General features: G+C 45.4%; 2 non-coding genes across 2 annotated transcripts; one reads left to right on the top strand and one right to left on the bottom strand.

Moving 5' to 3' along the window:
* The first annotated feature begins 7885 nt into the window (after positions 1-7885).
* Positions 7886-7957, top strand: TRNAP-UGG. The gene has a single exon. It is a non-coding gene; the product is annotated as a tRNA-Pro (tRNA).
* A 299-nt stretch (positions 7958-8256) lies between these two features.
* Positions 8257-8328, bottom strand: TRNAP-AGG. Its single transcript has one exon. It is a non-coding gene; the product is annotated as a tRNA-Pro (tRNA).
* Between the last annotated feature and the right edge of the window lie 11491 nt (positions 8329-19819).

The raw sequence follows: 19819 nt of genomic DNA, 5'->3' as shown, positions 1-19819 counted from the left end.
CATCACAACTTCTTATATCCTCTCTTAACTTAACTTTCTAATACTGTAGCCTATATTCCTTCTGATTCCAATTTCAGATAATTAATAAATCACATCTTAACCAATACCTAAATGTTTCTTCCAGTCTCATACACCGTTTTCCCTCTGGTTTCGGAGTTCCGTGGTCAGCCTTTATAATATCCCCTTTAAATAATCATCCTTTACCCCACCCCCCTCCTATCCATCGCATAAGATTGTCAATAAAGTTTGAGAGAGAGAGAGAGAGAGAGAGAGAGAGAGAATCTCAACCATCTCTCTCTCTCTCCCTGATTCAACCGTTGTGTAACAGCTCTGGACCCTGGCCCAGAAAATATGTGGTTTCTAAATGAAATATAGAAAGGTGTGTGTGCATAATAACTCTTGTGCCAGCTAATTCCTCTGAAATGTAGGTGGCCCAAGAAATTGGCCTTGTCCCCATTGCATACTTTTAAAGTGACTTGACTTTGGTATATATATATAAATTCTGCGTGAACTTCAAGGCACTCAAGTAGCAACTCCGAAAGGGCATGTCAGCAAACCCCTTAGCTGCTAATACCCATTTGTGATAATAAAAGGACCGAGCCAGGAATAGTTGGCTGCCAGAAGCCAGCATTTCAAGTAGTACCAAAAAAAAAATAAAAGAGGGCAGGTTGGTTTTGCAGTCCTTTGAAGGATTTTGGTGGAGGTGCTTTTTTAAAAAAAATTTAAAAGGGGTAGGAGGCCATAAAGGAAATTTGAAAATGGACATGAGGACTGTAACATATTTCAACATTTCCTGTGCAAGAGTTTAAAGGTTAACGATTAATTATTATTTTCCAATAAGCATTTAAATGGCAATGTCTCGGAGCTAAATATGATCATCAAAGGTTTTGTCTCTCATTCTGAGTTTGGAGGGAAGTGGGAACGGGAGGAAGGGGAAGCTTGTGGAAGCTTGTAGAAGTTTTGTTTTTTAATTAAAAAAAATAAAAAGCTCGTTTGCCCTTTTTATGAGTGCATGCCAGTCAATGAGAATACTTCTCACAATTGCTAATTATGTCTTGTAATAGGGGTGGACCAGAGCTGGACCATAAAGAAGGCTGCTCGCCAAAGAATTGATGCTTTGGAATTATGGTGCTGGAGTAGACTCTTGAGAGTCCCATGGACTGCAAGAAGATCAAACTTATCCATCCTTAAAGAAATCAGCCCTGAGTGCTCACTAGAAGGACAGATCCTGAAGTTGAGGCTCCAATACTTTGGCCACCTCGTGAGAAGAGAAGACTCCCTAGAAAAGACCCTGGTGTTCGGAAAGATGGAGGGCACAAGGAGAAGGGGACGACAGAGGATGAGATGGTTGGACAGTGTTCTCGAAGCTACTAGCATGAGTTTGGCCAAAGTGCGAGAGGCAGTGAAGGATAGGTGTGCCTGGCGTGCTCTGGTCCATGGGGTCACGAAGATTCAGACACGACTGAATGACTGAACAACAACAACAACAAAACTTGCAAGTCCCAGATATCCACATCAACCTGCCCGTGCTCTAAAATCATCAAGTCAGGCCTATCTGGTGTTCCCTCCTCAGTCTTCTTCCTTTGGCGAACACTCATACCCGAGTAAGATTGTCTTCCATAAACACGGTTTTAACAATAAGTCCGTAAGTGACTGTGGAGGCCAATTCTGGATCCACACGTCCTTCCACACGTCCTTCCACAGGGCCTTTTCAGTGGTGGCTCTCAATATGTGAAACTCGCTCCCTATCGAGGTGTGTCTGGCCCAACCTCTCTATGGTTTTCTGGCTGGAAAGCTTAAAGCCCGCCGCCACTGCCACATGGGAGATGGATTGAGGAAAAGGAAATATGAACTGGCCCCTCCCTGTAGCTTGACCAGTCGTGGCTAGGAGTGGCTAGGAGCTAGGTGGAGTCATAGATCTAAAAAAAAAAGTGTAGACTCGCACACACTGGCCAGCTTCCATTTTGACTTGAAATGTTTGTTTTGGGCTTCTCAGAAGTGGGAGGACTCTGGCCCGCAATGACACCCATCTGAGAGGTGCTGGAACTATGCTATGGCATTCTCCGACTGAAGAAAAGCACTGAGAAGAAATACCCATACATGTAAGGCCAAAAGCCAGACCCTCACAGGGACATTAGAAACCAAATGCTGCCTACAGGACCTCAGCAGTGCAGGGAGTTCATCAAACTGGAGGTGGTGAAATGGAAGAGGGTTGCCCACCTTCAGACCACAGAGTTGGGCCTTTGAGAATCTAAAGCTACCTAAAAGGGGCGGAGCCTAAGAGAGGTCATTTGGGGAAGGAGGCTCAAAAAAAGGTCTCAGCCTGCTCTCAGCTTTGGTGGGAGCAACTTATTCACTTGGAGCTGTCCGTGGTCCTGAAACGTCTGGCCTGCCTTGCTGCAGGCATCAGACCTTACGCCCACTTTCCACATGAAACCATGCATCAACTAATCTGGTGCACCCATGTGCTTGGACGAAGCCATCAAGTGAGCAAGCTGTAGCTTAGGGCCCCACTCTCTTGGGAGCCCCCAAAAAATTTAAAGGAAGAAAACCTGGATGTAGATTTCCAAAATATAAGATAAAAAAAACCAATAAAATAAAACCTACATATGGCAACTGTGTTTTGTAGGCTCCTGTGGTGCTGGAGGAGACTCTTGAGGGTCCCATGGACTGCAAGAAGATCAAACCTATCCATTCTTAAGGAAATCAGCCCTGAGTGCTCACTGGAAGGACAGATCTTGAAGCTGAGGCTCCAATACTTTGGCTACCTCATGAGAAGAGAAGACTCCCTGGAAAAGACTCTGGAGCCTCAATCCTTTGGCGATCAACCTTCTTTATGGTCCAGCTCTCACTTCCATACATTACTACTGGGAAAACCATAGCTTTAACTATACGGACCTTTGTCGGCAAGGTGATGTCTCTGCTTTTTAAGATGCTGTCTAGGTTTGTCACTGCTTTCCTCCCAAGAAGCAGGCGTCTTCTAATTTCGTGACTGCTGTCACCATCTGCAGTGATCATGGAACCCAAGAAAGTGAAATCTCTCACTGCCTCCATTTCTTCCCCTTCTATTTGCCAGGAGGTGATGGGACCAGTGGCCATGATCTTAGTTTTTTTGATGTTGAGCTTCAGACCATATTTTGCACTCTCCTCCTTCACCCTCATTAAAAGGTTCTTTAATTCCTCCTCACTTTCTGCCATCAAGGTTGTGTCATCAGCATATCTGAGGCTGTTGATATTTCTTCCGGCAATCTTAATTCTGGTTTGGGATTCATCCAGTCCAGCCTTTTGCATGATGAATTCTGCATATAAGTTAAATAAGCAGGGAGACAATATACAGCCTTGTCGTACAGTAGCGCCTTAGAGACCTACTAAGTTTGTTCTTGCTATGAGCTTTCGTGTATCTGAAGAAGTGTGCATTCACACGAACATTCTTCCCTTGTTATAGATGTGCCCAGTTCTAAACACCTTTGGGGTGTTTTCGTCTTTTCAGATTCCATCTCTTCCCCATCAACTAACCTGTTCTTTTCTCATTAAAGCCTAAGATCTCAAGTTCTCATTTTTGTGGTCAGGTTTTCTCTCCATATACACTCAACCCTTGGAGGTGATAATTTAATATAATTTAGCCGATCCTCCCTGTAATTACGTGCGCGTGTGTATGTGTGTGAAGTCCCCAGTTCTCTTGATGGAGGTAAAGATTAAAAGTCTTTAATGAGCAATTAAGTGAATGCACTTAGGCTTGACAGATGACATCCAAGGATGCCAGAAATGATTGCAGCTTGTTTTTCTTTTCTTTTTCTTTTTACCCCGTGACATTTTAATAACAGAATTCAAGCTATCTCAAGATGAAATCTGGGATTGTTTTCCACACCAGACACGGTTCGACGGTGCAGAAATTATCATGTGCTTTCGACAGCTGCAAAGATGGTTTGACAGGAATGTGCATGCCATTTTCATGCAACAGTATTTTATGTTTGCGTCCCAATTTTTTAGTGCAAAACGAAACAAGCAAACAACAACAACAAAACACACACACACACACCAGCCCCACAATTTGTCTGTACATGGCCTTTCCCTGGTCAGTTTGGACAGAGGAAGAGCAATGTACCATATGCCTGCCTGCCCCTTTGTGTGGCAAAGGGGACCAGCTTCAGCATATGCCTCTGCCTCCACAATGCCCCTGGGGAGGGCGAGAGTCAGAGAATTGTGTGCATTGGATTTCCAGGGAGCATGTAGTGGCTTCATCTGCACATCCCCAGAGGCATCATTTACTGCTGCATTTTACAGCTATCTTTAGAAATGTCCTAGTTCCCAGTGGCAGAAGTTACTGCTTGTACGAAGCAAAAGAGGCACCATGCCTCTGGAAACTTTGTTGTTGTTGTTCAGTCATTCAGTCGTGTCCAACTCTTCGTGACCCCGTGGACCAGAGCACGCCAGGCACCCCTATCCTCCACCGCCTCCCGCAGCTTGGCCAAACACATGCCAGTCGCCTTGAGAACACTGTCCAACCATCTCATCCTCTGTCGTCCCCTTCTCCTTGTGCCCTCCATCTTTCCCAACATCAGGGTCTTTTCTAGGGAGTCTTCTCTTCTCATCAGATGGCCAAAGTACTGGAGCCTCAGCTTCAGGATCTGTCCTTCCAGTGAGCACTCAGGGCTGATTTCTTTAAGAATGGATAGGTTTGATCTTCTTGCAGTCCATGGGACTCTCAAGAGTCTCCTCCAGCACCATAATTCAAAAGCATCAATTCTTCGGCAGTCAGCCTTCTTTATGGTCCAGCTCTCACTTCAGTACATTACTACTGGGAAAACCATAGCTTTAACTATACGGATCTTTGTCGGCAAGGTGATGTCTCTGCTTTTTAAGATGCTGTCTTAAAGTCAAAGAATTGTGTGCATTGGATTTCCAGGGAGCATGTAGTGGCTTCGTCTGCACATGCCCAGAGGCATATTTTACCGCTGCATTTTACAGCTATCTTTAGAAATTTCCTAGTTCCTAGTAGCAGAAGTTGCTGCTTCTCTGCTTCACAAAGCAAAGGAGGCACCATGCCTCTGGAAACTAGTTGGCCACAAAAGCAACAGGATGGTGATGATGATGATGATGATGATGATGATAATAATAATAATAATAATAATAATAATAATAATAATAATAATTGTACCCCGTCCTCCCCGGCCAGAGCCAGGCTCAGAGTGGTTAACATCATATTATAAATAACACAGTATACATAAAAACAGGCATCAATTAATTAAAACTCATCTTAAAATTAATTGAGACAAATTAAAATCTGGACAAATGGCAGTTATCAGGTTAAGATTGAGAGCAGTTAATACTTGCCAGGACCAACTGTTTTCACTGATCATATAAGGACCTGTGAAGAGGCTGGGAGGCTTCCTTCATGCTTGTTCTTATACAAAGGAAAATAGTTCTAGTGTGGTGTAGTGGTTAAGAGCGGTAGACTTGTAATCTGGTGAACCGGGTTCGCGTCTCCGCTCCTCCACATGCAGCTGCTGGGTGACCTTGGGCTAGTCACACTTCTCTGAAGTCTCTCAGCCCCACTCACCTCACAGAGTGTTTGTTGTGGGGGAGGAAGGGAAAGCAGAATGTCAGCCGCTTTGAGATAAAAAATTCCTTCCAGTAGCACCTTAAGAGACCAACTAAGTTTGTTCTTGGTATGAGCTTTCGTGTGCATGCACACTTCTTCAGATACCTACCTACCTGTAGCCGCTTTGAGACTCCTTTGGGTAGTGATAAAGTGGGGTATCAAATCCAAATTCTTCTTCTACTCTTCTTACAGGTAGGTAGCCATGTTGGTCTGCCCCGCAAAATAAAAAATAAAAAAATTCCTTCCAGCAGCACCTTAGAGACCAACTAAGTTTGTTATTTATTGGTATGAGCTTTCGTGTGCATGCGTATCTGAAGAAGTGTGCATGCACACGAAAGCTCATACCAATAACAAACTTAGTTGGTCTCTAAGGTGCTACTGGAAGGAATTTATTTATTTTTTACAAAGGAAAATAGGTCAGACTGCACCCTGGCCAAAGGCCTGGCAGAACAGCTCCGTCTTGCAGGCCCTGCAGAAAGATGTCAAATCCCGCAGGGCCCTAGTCTCTTGTGGGAGGGCGTTCCACCAGGCCGGGGCCACGTCGAGGCCAGTCTAATCTCCCTGGGGCCCAGGATCTTCAGAGTGTTATTTTTTGCAGACCGTAAAGTCCTCCGTGTGGCATACCAGAAGAGGCGGTCCCGTATGTACGAGGATCCTAGGCCGTATAGGGCTTTGAAGGTTAAAACCAGCACCTTAAACCTGATCCTGTACTCCACTAGGAGCCAGTGCAGCTGGTATAGCACCGGGCGAATGTGATCCCGCGGCGAGGCCCCCGTAAGGAGTCTCGCCGCGGCATTCTGCACCCGCTGGAGTTTCTGGGTCAGTTTCAAGGGCAGCCCCACGTAAAGTGGGCTACAATAGTCAAGAATCACAGAACCATAAAGTTGTAAGGGATCTTGAGGGCCATCTAGTCTAACCCCCTACAATGCAGGGAATCTTCACATGCAGATTCCCATCCAATTTGAAACCACACTGGACCCTGCTTAGCTTTGCAAATGTGCTAGCAGTTTTATTGCTTGCACCACTGGGAAGTCAATAGGCCCCTGGGCTAATCCAGCAGGCTGTTCTTAAGGAATTCCAATGAGACCGTTCCAATAAAAGGCAGGTGCCATCACCCCCAAGGAGACTATAACTCCCTGATATTTCAGAGCAGGATTTATATAACTGGAGGGGTGCTAGCTGCCTTCTTATTCTTGTAGAGCCTCTGCACAGCTAGCAGGCTAGTGGGTGGGCATCATAGGTGTGAAAAGGAGCCACGAGAAGTGGCAACAAATATCTGCATTGTGCCTCTGGGCATTCACAGAGTGCTTCCCTTACCAGTGCATGAGCAGCACAGATCTCTCGAGTTCTTAGTTAGATGTGCCATTTAAATGGGTGGTGACTGGTGGCGGCTGCTTTTATGGTCTGCTTCTGATTTCATTTGGTTTGGGGTGCAAGTGCACATTGCCCAGAATAAATGCATTAAAACTGTGGCTCCTGTACAGCCTTGGGATTTATTATTATTAGGAAATAATAATGTAAGAAGGCTACTAATAATAATTACACCATATATAACCATTTAGAAGCCTCCATTAACATTACGTGGTGTAATTACTATATTATATTATATTGTATTATATTATATTATATTAAAACCAACCAACCACCAATTACGCAGTATTGTTAAAATATATCACGCTTCTCCACTTTGCAACCACAAATGTACTAGAACCCCCCCCCCCACCTGCCCCCGCAAAAGGTTCACTCTTACTGGAAATCTGACTCTTTAAAAAAAAAATCCAGTATTTAAAGTATGCAAGTGAGATATTCGCGTGCAAACGATGGCGGAGGTCTCGAAAACCCATCTTTTAAATGAATAAGTGATGATTGGGGTCCATTATAAATTGCAGAAAATGAGATTGCCGGGGTTGAGGGGGGGGGGAGAGAGAGGCTGCAGAGCTCAGCAGATGTTCCCTCTATTGCATAAGCTTGCTTGCAAAAACAAAACAAAACACCAAAGCAAAGCCCTATGCTCTCTTCTAAGCATCTTTATGCCGAAGTAAGCCGTGTTGCCTTCAATAGGACACCCCAAGAGTCAGCGCCTCTGTCTGTCGTGCTCCGTTTAGGACTTCGTCCCCAAGCAACAGGGAATCCAGCGACTGCTGATGGTGCTGGAGGAACACATAACCCATAATTTTAATTCAACAATGAATTTAAAACAACGAAACTCATCCCAGCAATTAATTGTGTTTTTTAATGAGGTACATGTTCCTTATATAAATTTTGCCGGCCCTCAATCCAGCTGGCTCGTTGGTCTAGGGGTATGATTCTCGGTTTGGGTCCGAGAGGTCCCGGGTTCAAATCCCGGACGAGCCCTACTTTTCTCCATTTCCCTTTTTTTAAAAAAACTCCCATCATGTATTTTATCTTTCCTCCTCTAAGCTCTGATTGAAAATTCATCCCGCCTTCCCGTTGCAGCACTTGCGGGCTTTAAATTTTTTTTAAATTTTTTTGCACGTGTCCTTGCAATGCAAGAAAGCAGTTCCACATTGGCACGAAGAGCTGGCTTTGCAATTGCTTTGGAAGCTGGTACCTTTGTATTGCGACACGAAGCTATTTATTTCCAGTATTTTTAAATGCGAGCATTGCGGTAGGAAGATAAGGAAAAAAAGGCAGGGCTCGTCCGGGATTTGAACCCGGGACCTCTCGCACCCTAAGCGAGAATCATACCCCTAGACCAACGAGCCGATGCAAGAAGCGGCTCATGATGTCTATTTATACGTACAAAAGACGGAAGGCGCATGCGCTGGGAGGATTTATTTTTATTTTTACGTGCTAAATTGCGCCCTGCTCTAGGATGCTTGCAAAATGCCCAATTTCTTCGCAGCAGGAAAGATCCGTTCTGAAGCTCTCTTTTTTTCCATCCTCCTCCTTGCTCGTTATTGGCATTATTATCGTTCTTACTATTTTGCGTCCGTGTTTTTATTCTTGCAAGCCCTCTTCCTGCCCTTTGCTCCAAGTTATATACAAAAAAAGGAAAAGCGGGAAAAGGCTTAACTTGCGCCAGGATCTAGAGAATGCTTGCAAACTGCACCATTTCTCCGCGGCAGAAAAAAAAAAATCCCTCTCCTTCCCCCCCCCGACTTGATCACCCACCCACCCCGCTTGCCAGTTTTTTTATTATATTTGCGTCCATGCCTTTGTTCTTGCAAGCCCCCTTCCATCCCATAATTGCACCTGTGTGCAATCCGTTTGCTGGAGCGATCTCGGAAAGTTCTTCCGGATTTTTCGGTTACGTTTGTTGCTTTGTTTCCAGCTGGGTATGTAGTCCCTGTCTATTCTTTACTAAAGTTGTATACCGCCTTTCAGGCTAAGATCCCAAGGGCGGTTCACAACAGTCTAGGTATGCTGAGCGCCAGGGAAGCCCCTGTTTAGTACGATGGGACTTTAAACGCCTCTGAGTCAGTGTCCACAGGATTGAGACCCGTTGGGAATGCAAGAGCGTCTTGGAACATACATTTCCCTTGTATGTTACCTGCACTTTCAGGCAGCTTCCTAAGTTAAGAGGGTCTTCCCAGGGGGAAGGGGAGGAGAGGGAACGCTTACAGACCTGGGTTCAAATCCTCAATGAGCCATGAAGCGTACTTGGTGAGCTTGGGCCAGTCAGCCTTCTCAGCCTTACCTACCTCACAGGGTTGTTGTGAAGGTTAAAAAAAAGACAGTGGGGAAGAACCATGTATACCAAATGTGAGTCCAGTGGATGCCACTGTAACTGATTTTCTCCGACTTATAAACGCCGTCTCTGACTCCTTGAAATATTCCATCAATGGAGTCCAGGAAAAAATTACACACCACTTGGGAAGACAGGTGAACTAATGCCAGTGTACTGGAAGAAGCAAAGATCACCAGTGTCGAAGCGATGATTTTTCAACACCAACTTGGTTGGACTGGTCATGTTGTTCGGGTGCCTGATGATCGTCTTCCAAAGCAACTGCTCTATTCCTAACTTAAAAATGGAAAGCGTAATGCTGGTGGTCAACAAAAGAGGTTTAAAGACATACCTATTTTTAAAAATGTAGTATAAACACCGACAACTGGGACACACTGGGCCTGTGAGCGCTCCAGTTGGAGAGCAGCCTTTACCAAAGGTGTCACGGGCTTTGAAGACACTCGAACTCAGGACGCAAGGGAGAAATGTGAAGGCATGGATTGCAAACCCTCACCGTGATCAACTCCCGTCCAGAAACTGATGTCCCCACTGTGGAAGGACGTGTGGATCCAGAATTGGCCTCCACTGTCACTTACGGACTCCTTGTTAACACTATGTTCACGGAAGACAATCTTACTCGGCTACAAGTGATCTCCAAAGAATAAGAATAAGAATTGATTTTCTGTTGAGAATATGGCGAAAGGGTACCAGGTCTCTATAAAAGCGTCGTCTCTCTTTCTAACTAAGGCTTTAGGTTCCTTGGTCAGTTTTCCCCCGAAAGCGCTGTAGTTCCTGGACCACAGAACCACTGATGTGAAGCTCCTCTATCTTACCAGGGTTCAGCCTCAGTTTATTAACCCCTACCCAGTTCACGACTGCCTTTTTGACAATGCACGCCTAGGAGATTACATGGCTTCCTAGTGGGGAGATAACGATCCAAGGAGCTTACCCTGTGAACCTAGTGTGGATCCTAGACCGTAATCCTTTGCAGTATTCCCACCTTCTGCAGCAAGGATTCTAGGATTCCTTGTCCAACAAGTCAACATGGAAAATATGCCCTGGAGTTAGAAAGTTTGAAAGCCACTTTGTTGTAGGGAGATTGCAGAGTTAGGGTCGGTTGTCTTGGAAATGATCCTGCAAACAAGCCGAATGCCAAGGGCTATAGCTCAGTGGCAGACAGGCCCTTGCAGAGCCAGGCAGAGGCCCGGGCCAGGTAGATAATGTGCCCCCCCTTTTTTTTTACCCTGGGGATTTCAAGGCATGAACCGTATGTGCATATAAAGACAAAATGGAAAATATAGATATACAATAGTGCTTTTTAAAAATACATAGGGGAAAGGATTATTTTAAGTTGTTGTTGTTGTTCAGTCGTTCAGTCGTGCCCGACTCTTCGTGACCCCATGGACCAGAGCACGCCAGGCACGCCTATCCTTCACTGCCGCTCGCAGTTTCGCCAAACTCATGTTAGTAGCTTCGAGAACACTGTAAGTATTTTAATGCACTGTAACATTTGAAGTATTTACATTTAAATAATGGTGAGCGATTGTGAATATGCTAAAAAAAATCCTTCCAGTAGCACCTTAGAGACCAACTAAGTTTGTTCTTGGTATGAGCTTTCGTGTGCATGCACACTTCTTCAGATACACTGAAACGGAAGTCACCAGACAGGTTTTCCACACCTATCAGCTGATCACCCATTCCCACCACCCTTCTGAGTAATACCCCTCCCCACTCCCTCCCTATATTTAAGGGTCTTTTTTATTTTGTTTTGTTTTGACTATGGCACACCAACACGGCTACCTACCTGTAACTGTGAATATGCTGACAGAGGCCCCCTTTGGAATCAGAGGCCCAGGCCAAGTGGCCCATATGACCCCCCCCCCCCGTTTGGGCCTGGTGGCAGAACATCTGGTTCACATGTAGAGAAGGTCCAAGCCTCCATCCTTGGCACGAGAAGAAAGGAAGAGGCTGCTGGGTCAGGCCATTGGCCCATCTAGCCCAGCATCCTGTTCTCACAGGATGATCTCAACCAGTTCCCTGTGGGAAGCAGGATCTGAGCCCCAGAGCCCTCTCCCCTCCTGCGGTTTCTAGGAACTGGTATCCTGAAGCATTGCTGCATCCAACAATGAAAATAGAACATAGTTGTCATGGCTAGTCAACAGAACTCTCCTCCATGAATTTCCCAAGATGGGAGTGCCCATCTGCCTGAAATCCTGGAGAATCGCTGAGAGAGAGAGAGAGCAAATAAAATAGTTCTATTAATACAGATGAGTCCTTTCCCCATGGATGCGAGGGAGAGTGCAAATGTCTGGAAATAAGTGATTCTTTTTCTTTTTTTTATAAAAAAGAAAAATAAATTGGGGGGTGGGTGGGTGTTGAAGCACACCCAGCAGACCTTCTCTGCAATCAGAGAACTGGGCTTTGGTCCTTCAAACAAATTAGTGATGTTCCTACTTCCTGAGTAAATAGTATCATATAAATATTTATACCTCTTATGTGGTCTCCTGACTCAGGGGGAAGAACGCAGGTCCTACAGATGGGAGGAAAAACGTTTTGATTGATCCCAGCAGCCGGGCGCCGTTTAGGGGATAGAGCGAAACGTCAGTACGGTCCAGACATGTGAAAAGGAGCCAAAAAAAAAAAAAACCTCCAGGAAGAGGTTCCTCTTTAAAATAAAGCCAGATCAAAAGTGATATTTTTGGATATCTGAGCAAATATGAAAAGCGCCTGGGAGTGGGGGTGGGGGTGGGGAGAGGGGGGAAAACACTGGATGCGGAATCCCCACTTGAACTTCCAGGGATTAGATGCTTTAAAAATGGTTTTAGGCATACTGGGCCTTTTGTGTAATGAGCTGCAAACCACCCTCGAATGGATGCTTTGCGGATTACCTGGGTGTGTTTGGGTGATGATGTCACCTCTGCAGAGCTTTGAGGATTTGCATTTCCAGGAACTTTCAAATGTAAAATAATGAGTGGGCACCCTGGGGGAACCGATCCTCTCTTTCTCTTTTCTCCATCTATCTTTTGAAGCAATCCATTTGGTGCAAGTGACAGGTCCGGAGGAACTGGAGTCCTGTGCAAGTATCTCAGAAGCCAACCCTGTTCGTGAATAGAAGGGTTTATGGGGGAGAGAGAGAAAGAGAGAGAGAGAGGTATTGGATCTGGCCTCGAAACGTTACCTGTGTTGTGGCTCGCTGGCATTTTTTGAATGATTTGCATGCATGATGTGCGTGGCACAGCGGTGGGCCTGGAGGAGGACTGAATCCATCCGCCGACCCTCCGCCTTGCGCGCTTTGACTCATACACCCGCTCACACACGTTAACTCACATAAAGATTAACCCAGAAGAAGAAGAAGAAGAAGAAGAAGAAGAAGAAGAAGAAGAAGAAGAAGAAGAGGCAGAAGCGTCCGAGGCCTGCCAAGTGAGACATGCCAGAACAATTTAAGGAATGGCAGAATAAAACAATCCAGATGGCTCGAGCAAGTCAGCCAAGTCACGTGCAGGAGGGAAATGGGGAGGGGTAGCGGAGAGAACCCATGCAAAGGTGGGTCTAGCCAGCTTGTCCTGGAGCATAAATCCTTATCTGAGTTGCGAAACTTAACGATCAACTAGATCCTGAGCGCGAGGGGCCAGTTGCCAGTGCCAAGGACAGATGATTTCTTTAGCCATAGAGATGTTGGCCCCAGAGCAGGTCTCCCATCTCCATCCATAAGGTAGCAAGGCAACAGGGACACTCAAGTTTGGCACTAAATGTTCAGCCTGTTGGTAGCTCTGTCCTTTTCCCAACTCGGTGTCTCGCTGTGTCTCGCCGGCCAGAAGCTCAAAATTAAGTCCCACTTTTGCAACATCTCTAAGAGAAAAGGGCTGGTTTGGTCTTCTAGACCTGGATTCAATTCTCTTTTCTTCTCCACAAGGAGACCACATGGCGCGGTGTGATTTATTCATATACCGCTTTTTGGCCCAAAGCGATGAGTAACATTCATATAATACAATAAAAGTGCGATGCGTGCAATCAATCAGCCTAAAAACAATATGAAACAGCCTTGTTTCAGCACTGCAGTCCTGCGGCAGAGAATCTGCTTGCAGAAATTCCCATGCTCCATCCCAGGCAGCTCAAGGTAGGGCTTGGAGAGATGCTCTGCCTGGAACCCCGGAGAGCTGCTGCTGGTCAGTGGAGACAATGCTGAGCTAGATAGGCCGGGACAGGGTGGTGCTGTGGTCTAAACCCCTGAGCCTCTTGGCCTTGCTGATCGGAAGGTCGGCGGTTCGAATCCCCGTGACGGAGTGAGCTCCCGTTGCTCTGTCCCAGCTCCTGCCAACCTAGCAATTTGAAAGCATGCCAGTGCAAGTAGATAAATAGGTACTGCTGTGGAGGGAAAGTAAACAGTGTTTTCGTGCAATCGTCACGGTCCTCCATGCGACACTAGCGGTTTAGTCCTGCTGGCCACGTGACCCAGAAAGCTGTCTGTGGGCAAATGCTGGCTCCCTCGGCCTGAAAGCGAGATGAGCGCCGCAACCCCATAGTCGCCTTTGACTGGACTTAACCATCCAGGGGTCCTTTACCTTTAGATAGGCCAGTGGTCTGACTCACTGTGACAGTTTCTGTGTTCTAAAAATTCAATAATAATAATAATTAATAATAATAATAATAATAATAATAATAATAATAATAATAATAATAATAATTTTATTTATACCCCACCCATTTGGGGTGTGCGTGTGTATAATTTTTACATATATTTTCTAAACCTCATTTAACATTTCTATTTCTTCCAGTAGCACCTTAGAGACCAACTAAGTTTGTTCTTGGTATGAGCTTTCGTGTGCATGCACACTTCTTCAGATACATTGAAACAGAAGTCACCAGACCCTTATATATAGTGAGGGAATGGGGAGGGGTATTACTCAGAAGGGTGGTGGGAATGGGTGATCAGCTGATAGGTGTGGAAAACCTGTGGACGACTGTTAACGACTGCAATTTTTACAGGGTCTTGCAGGGAAAGGCAAGGGGTGAGATGGCTAAAGATAGCTTTGTCATGTATAATGAGATAAGAATCCAATGTCTCTGTTCAGACCAGGTTTCTCCATGGTTTTAAGTTTGGTGATTAGTTGCAATTCAGCCACTTCTCTTTCCAGTCTATTTCTGAAATTCCTTTGTATTAAGACAGCTACTTTGGGATCTTTTATAGAATGTCCTGGGAGATTGAAGTGTTCTCCTACTGGTTTCTCTGTCTTGTGATTCCTGGTGTCAGAGGTGAGGTTGATGGACTTCCATTTCATGCGGCTCAATGTGGTGCCTTCCATTGTTCCAGTTATAGGTAGGAAGCTGTGTTGGTCTGCCATAGTTGAAACAAAATAAAAAATAAAAATAAAAATTCCTTCCAGTAGCACCTTAGAGACCAAGTAAGTTTGTTCTTGGTATGAGCTTTCGTGTGCAGGCACACCTCTTCAGATACGTATGCACACGAAAGCTCATACCAAGAACAAACTTAGTTGGTCTCTAAGGTGCTATTGGAAGGATTTTTTTTATTTTTTATTTTGAATATTTTATACCCCACCCATTTGTATACTATCCTCTTGCAAAACATCAGGGCAGTGTACGACCATGCAAATCATTCATTATTATTATTATTATTATTGTTATTATTATTATTATTATTATTATTATTATTATTATTATTAAGCCACCGTTCATCACAAGATCTCAGGGCGGTTCGCAAGATAAAAATACAAAGTAAAAGCACAAATAAATAGGTAAAACAAAAACAAAACAATAACAATAACAACCAGTCACTTACGGACTCACTTTTTAAAACGGTATTTATGGAAGACAATCTTACTCGGCTACGAGGGATCGCCAAAGAAGAAGAAAGAAGACCAGGTGTAGCTGGTAAAAAGAAACCTCTAGCGACAGGAGTCCATTGGGCCTCCAGAGACAAAGATGAATAAAGTAAGTGCTCGCAGGCTATGCACCTGCTTCTTTGGGAGCACGACCCTATCCAGAACAGGCCCATGGCCCGTATTGTGGACATGGGAGCCATCTACCCACAGAGCCTCTGTCTCCCCAGGATTCGCACTCAGTTTGTGAGCCATTCCACCACTGCATTAAGACACAGCTCCAGAGCGTGCAGGGATGCGGGTGGCGCTGTGGTCTAAACCACAGAGCCTAGAACTTGCCGATCAGAAGGTTGGTGGTTCAAATCCCCACAACGGGGTGAGCTCCCGTTGCTCGGTTCCAGCTCCTGCCCACCTAGCAGTTTGAAAGCATGTCTTAGTGCAAGTAGATAAATAGGTACCACTCCAGCGGGAAGGTAAACGGCATTTCTGTGCGCTGCTCTGGTTTGCCAGAAGCAGCTTAGTCATGCTGGCCACATGACCCGGAAGCTGTACGCCGGCTCCCTCGGCCAGTAAAGCGAGATGAGCGCTGCAACCCCAGAGTCGTCCACGACTGGACTTAACGGTCGGGGGTCCCTTTACCTTTACCTTTACCAGAGCTTGCACAACAGCCTCTCCTGACCCAGATCATGTAACAGGATTGGGTGCTCACTAGATGTAGCACTTTGGAGGCTGCAAACATATTCAGTTCTGCTCCCCCCCCCCAATTTTGCAGGAGCAAAGAAGGGCTTAGAGCAGGAGTCAGCAAACTTTTTCAGCAGAGGGCCGGTCCACTGTCCCTCAGACCTTGTGGGGGGCCGGACTATTTTTTTTGGGGGGGGGGGTGAACGAATTCCTAGCCCCACAAATAACCCAGAGATGCATTTTAAATAAAAGGACACATTCTACTCTTGTAAAAACATGCTGATTCCCGGACTGTCCACGGGATGGATTTAGAAGGCGATTGGGCTGGGTCTGGCCCCCGGGCCTTGGTACGGGGAACCCTGTCTTAGAGCCAGATTCTGGCATTTCTTTTTACACATCACTTTAGATGCTGGGTTGTCCCTAGGTTCCTTTGCACACCCCTCGTGCACCCCCTGTTTCCTTCACCTGTTCCCTAAGCGCTATTGATCTTCTCTCTCCTTTAAGGCGACGGCAGTTTGTCTCTTTTAAAGCTATATATATATATATATATATATATATATATATATATATATATATGAATGAGATCGGAGGTGGTGAATCATAAAAGTGTAATCCTGGGGGGTATTACGCCGTTCCTGTGGAATGTAACTTTCTTTGCTAGATCCCATCTGCCTGTCTCCCCCACCTCCTTTTAACCCCCCCTCCCATTAGCATGGAAAGAAATGAAAATTTCATTGGGGGGGGGGGATGGAGAGAGAAGGGGGGGGGGAGAGAGGGACTTGCAGGAGATCAACAGACTTTTTTTTCCTTTTTTTCCCAGCACTCGTTTGAACAAGGTGCCAAAGTTTCACTGGCTCTAAAAGTGCATTAGCTTTCCGAGTGCAAAGCTCAGGCACGCTTCTTGCAAATGGAAGGAAGAGAGGCTGGAGCACATATGGAGGAAAGAGAGAGAGAGAGAGAGAAAGGGGGGGTGGAATATGTCTTTCGGCAAGATATGCTCATTGTTGCATTTTTATGATGGGAAAAGGGATTAACAGCTTCCTTTGTCTGTTTGTGTCTGTGAACCATCCTGACAGGTACATCTGAAGTTAATCACCTGCTTGTTACTTTAAGGGGGGGGGAGCTTTAAAAATTATACTTATTAGATTAATATTTAAATTGCAAGGCAATTTAAGAAAGAGGGATGGTCTCATACGGCCTTGTGCAGCTGTGCTGGCTGAAGCTGATGGGACTCGAAAACATCTGTAGGGCACCAGTTTGGTGACGCCAGGATTTCTCAGCACTTGGAAAACTAGCATGTGAGAGAGAAGGGGTCCAATGTTGTCGTTTAGTTGTTGAGTCGTGTCCAACTCTTCGTGACCCCATGGACCAGAGCACGCCAGGCACTCCTGTCTTCCACTGCCTCCCTCAGTTCGGTCAGACTCATGTTGGTAGCCTCGAGAACACTGTCCAACCATCTCGTCCTCTGTCGTCCCCTTCTCCTTGTGGCCTCCATCTTTACCAACACCAGGGTCTTCTCTTCTCATGAGGTGGCCAAAGTACTGGAGCCTCAGCTTCAGGATCTGTCCTTCCAGTGAGCACTCAGGGCTGATTTCCTTAAGAATCCAATGGGGTCCAATGTAGCCTTCTTGAGATGCTAGTCCAGCTAGGGTTACCATCTTCCCAAAGTTGTCGAGTTTTCAAAGGCATTAAAAAAAAAAATCACTCCATACGACCGTGTTTTCCCGTACATTTTGCCAATTCGGACACCATTCAGAGAGACCCATTTCCGGACGTGTCTGAGAAGACCCGGATGTATGCCAGCCATAAGTCCAGCTGTTCTCAGCTGGGCACCTTCCAGGTGTTTGGGCGCCTAAAACTCCCATCAGCCCCTGTGCCAGCCAGCATGAATGTGCTGACCTAGGCTGGTGGCAGTTTTAGGCCAAAACATCTGGAGGGCACCAGGTTGCCAAAGACTGTGCTAATTTTCTATGAAGAGGGAATTTTCTCCCTGCCCTGCTGCCTTTTCTGTATGGAGGAACATCCAGAGGTGAGACACAGGTTTACCAAGATTAACACACTATTGGTATCTGAAGAAGTGTGCATGCACACGAAAGCTCATACCAGGAACAAACTCAGTTGGTCTCTAAGGTGCTACTAGAAAGAATTTTCGATTTTGTTTTGACTATGGCAGACCAACACGGCTACCCACCTGCAACTGACACTATTGGGAGGATAGCCAGTGTGGTGTAGTGATTTGAGTGTCGGGCTAGGACCTCGGAGGCCAGGGTTCGAATCCCCACCTGGCCACGAAGCTCCTTGGGTGATCTTGGGCCAGTCCTTGCCTCTCAGCGTAACCTACCTCACACGGTTGTTGTGGGGATTAAGTGAGGAGGAGGAGGAGGAGGAGAAGGAGCACGCACGATACTTTGAGCTCTGCGGAGGAAAAACGTGGGATATAAATGCAGTGAATTAATAAACTTATATCAAGTCAGAGTTACAGATCTGACAGACGCCTGTCACAGCTACCAAGATATTGTTTAGGCTGTGAGACAGTTTGCACTTTTTAAAGATTTTGTTTTTCAATACATTTTCTTATTTTAAGGGGCATCACCGTTGTCTCTCCGATAAGCTAATAAGAGACGGCGGTTTATCAGGGCGCATTCAAGCCCCTGGAATACCACCACCAACTTCAGCTGTCATCTACTGAGCGAGACCAATTGCACATCTAGCTCGATGTTAATCTCAGGGCTGTGGGTTCGAGCCCCACCTTGGGCAAAAGATGCCTGCATTGCAGGGGGTTGGACTAGATGACCCTTGTGGTCCCTTCCAACTCTACAATACTATGGTTCTTATACAGGGCCGGATTTAGGTTTGAAGCTACTGAAGGTAATGGGGCCTTTTATATGTCCAGCTGTCCTTTGTCAACAACAAATTTGTCACTGTGTTTTGTGTTGAATATATGCTATATGGTAATTTATGGACCTAATAGGTATCTAAAGCCATTTGCACATAGCAAATAGGAGCCTACACAGCACAAAACACTGTTGCTGTGTGTGGGTTTTATTTTATTTGTTTTTTATCTTATATTTTGGAAATGTACATCCAGTTTTTTTCCCTTTAAATTTTTTTGGGGCCCCCAAGAGAGTGGGGCCCTAAGCTATAGCTTGTTTAGCTTATACATAAATCCCGCACTGGTTCTATATAAGTCTGGTGCAAGAGGCACGGGATCAAAAAAAATCCTGAGGCCAGGAATTGGTTTGGAGTATAAGAACTGAATGGAACAGACGCCCTCGGGAGGCGGTGGGCTCTGCTTCCTATGAGGTTTTTAGCAGAGGTTGGATGGCCATCTGTCATGGATGCTTGAGTTGAGATTCCTGCATTGTAGGGGGTGGGCTAGATGACCCCCAGGAACCCTTCCAACTATCCAATTCTATGATTTTGCTGCCTTTCAGCCAAAAAGACCCTCCAGGTGATCCACAAAGCGCAAGTCAAACTTCAAGCAAGAGTAGCTATACAGCTTACAAAAAATACTCGAGACAGCGAAAACGAAAAGGCAAACAGACCCTCCAAGTGTCCCTATTTTCCAGGGATACCCCTGATTTACATAAGCCATCCCGGTTTCTGATTTGATCCCAAAATGTCCCGCTTTTCCTTAGGACGTCCCTATTTTCACTGGAGAAATGTTGGAAGGTATGGAGTTAGCCGATCCCTCCTTTATAGGGAGGTGTCAAAAAAAAGTTTAATGTTTTATGATGTTTTTATATACATTGGAAACTGCCCAGAGTTTTGTTGTTTTAGGTGTGTTTTATGTATTGTATAAGTCTTTTTTGTTTTGTATTTTGTTGTTTGTATTTTGTATGTATCTTTTCTTTTTCTTTTTTTTGTATTTTCTTTAAAAACCAATAATTTTCTTATAAAAAAAAAAAGGAAACTGCCCAGAGTGGCCGTAGCAACCCAGTCAGATGTGTGAGGTATAAATGGTAAAATTATAATTACGGAATAGGACGTCACTATTTTCATCGGAGAAAT

Source organism: Lacerta agilis, chromosome 4 (genome assembly GCF_009819535.1).
Source record: "Lacerta agilis isolate rLacAgi1 chromosome 4, rLacAgi1.pri, whole genome shotgun sequence".
Lineage (NCBI taxonomy): Eukaryota > Metazoa > Chordata > Lepidosauria > Squamata > Lacertidae > Lacerta > Lacerta agilis.
This window is presented reverse-complemented; position numbering and strand designations above follow the sequence as displayed.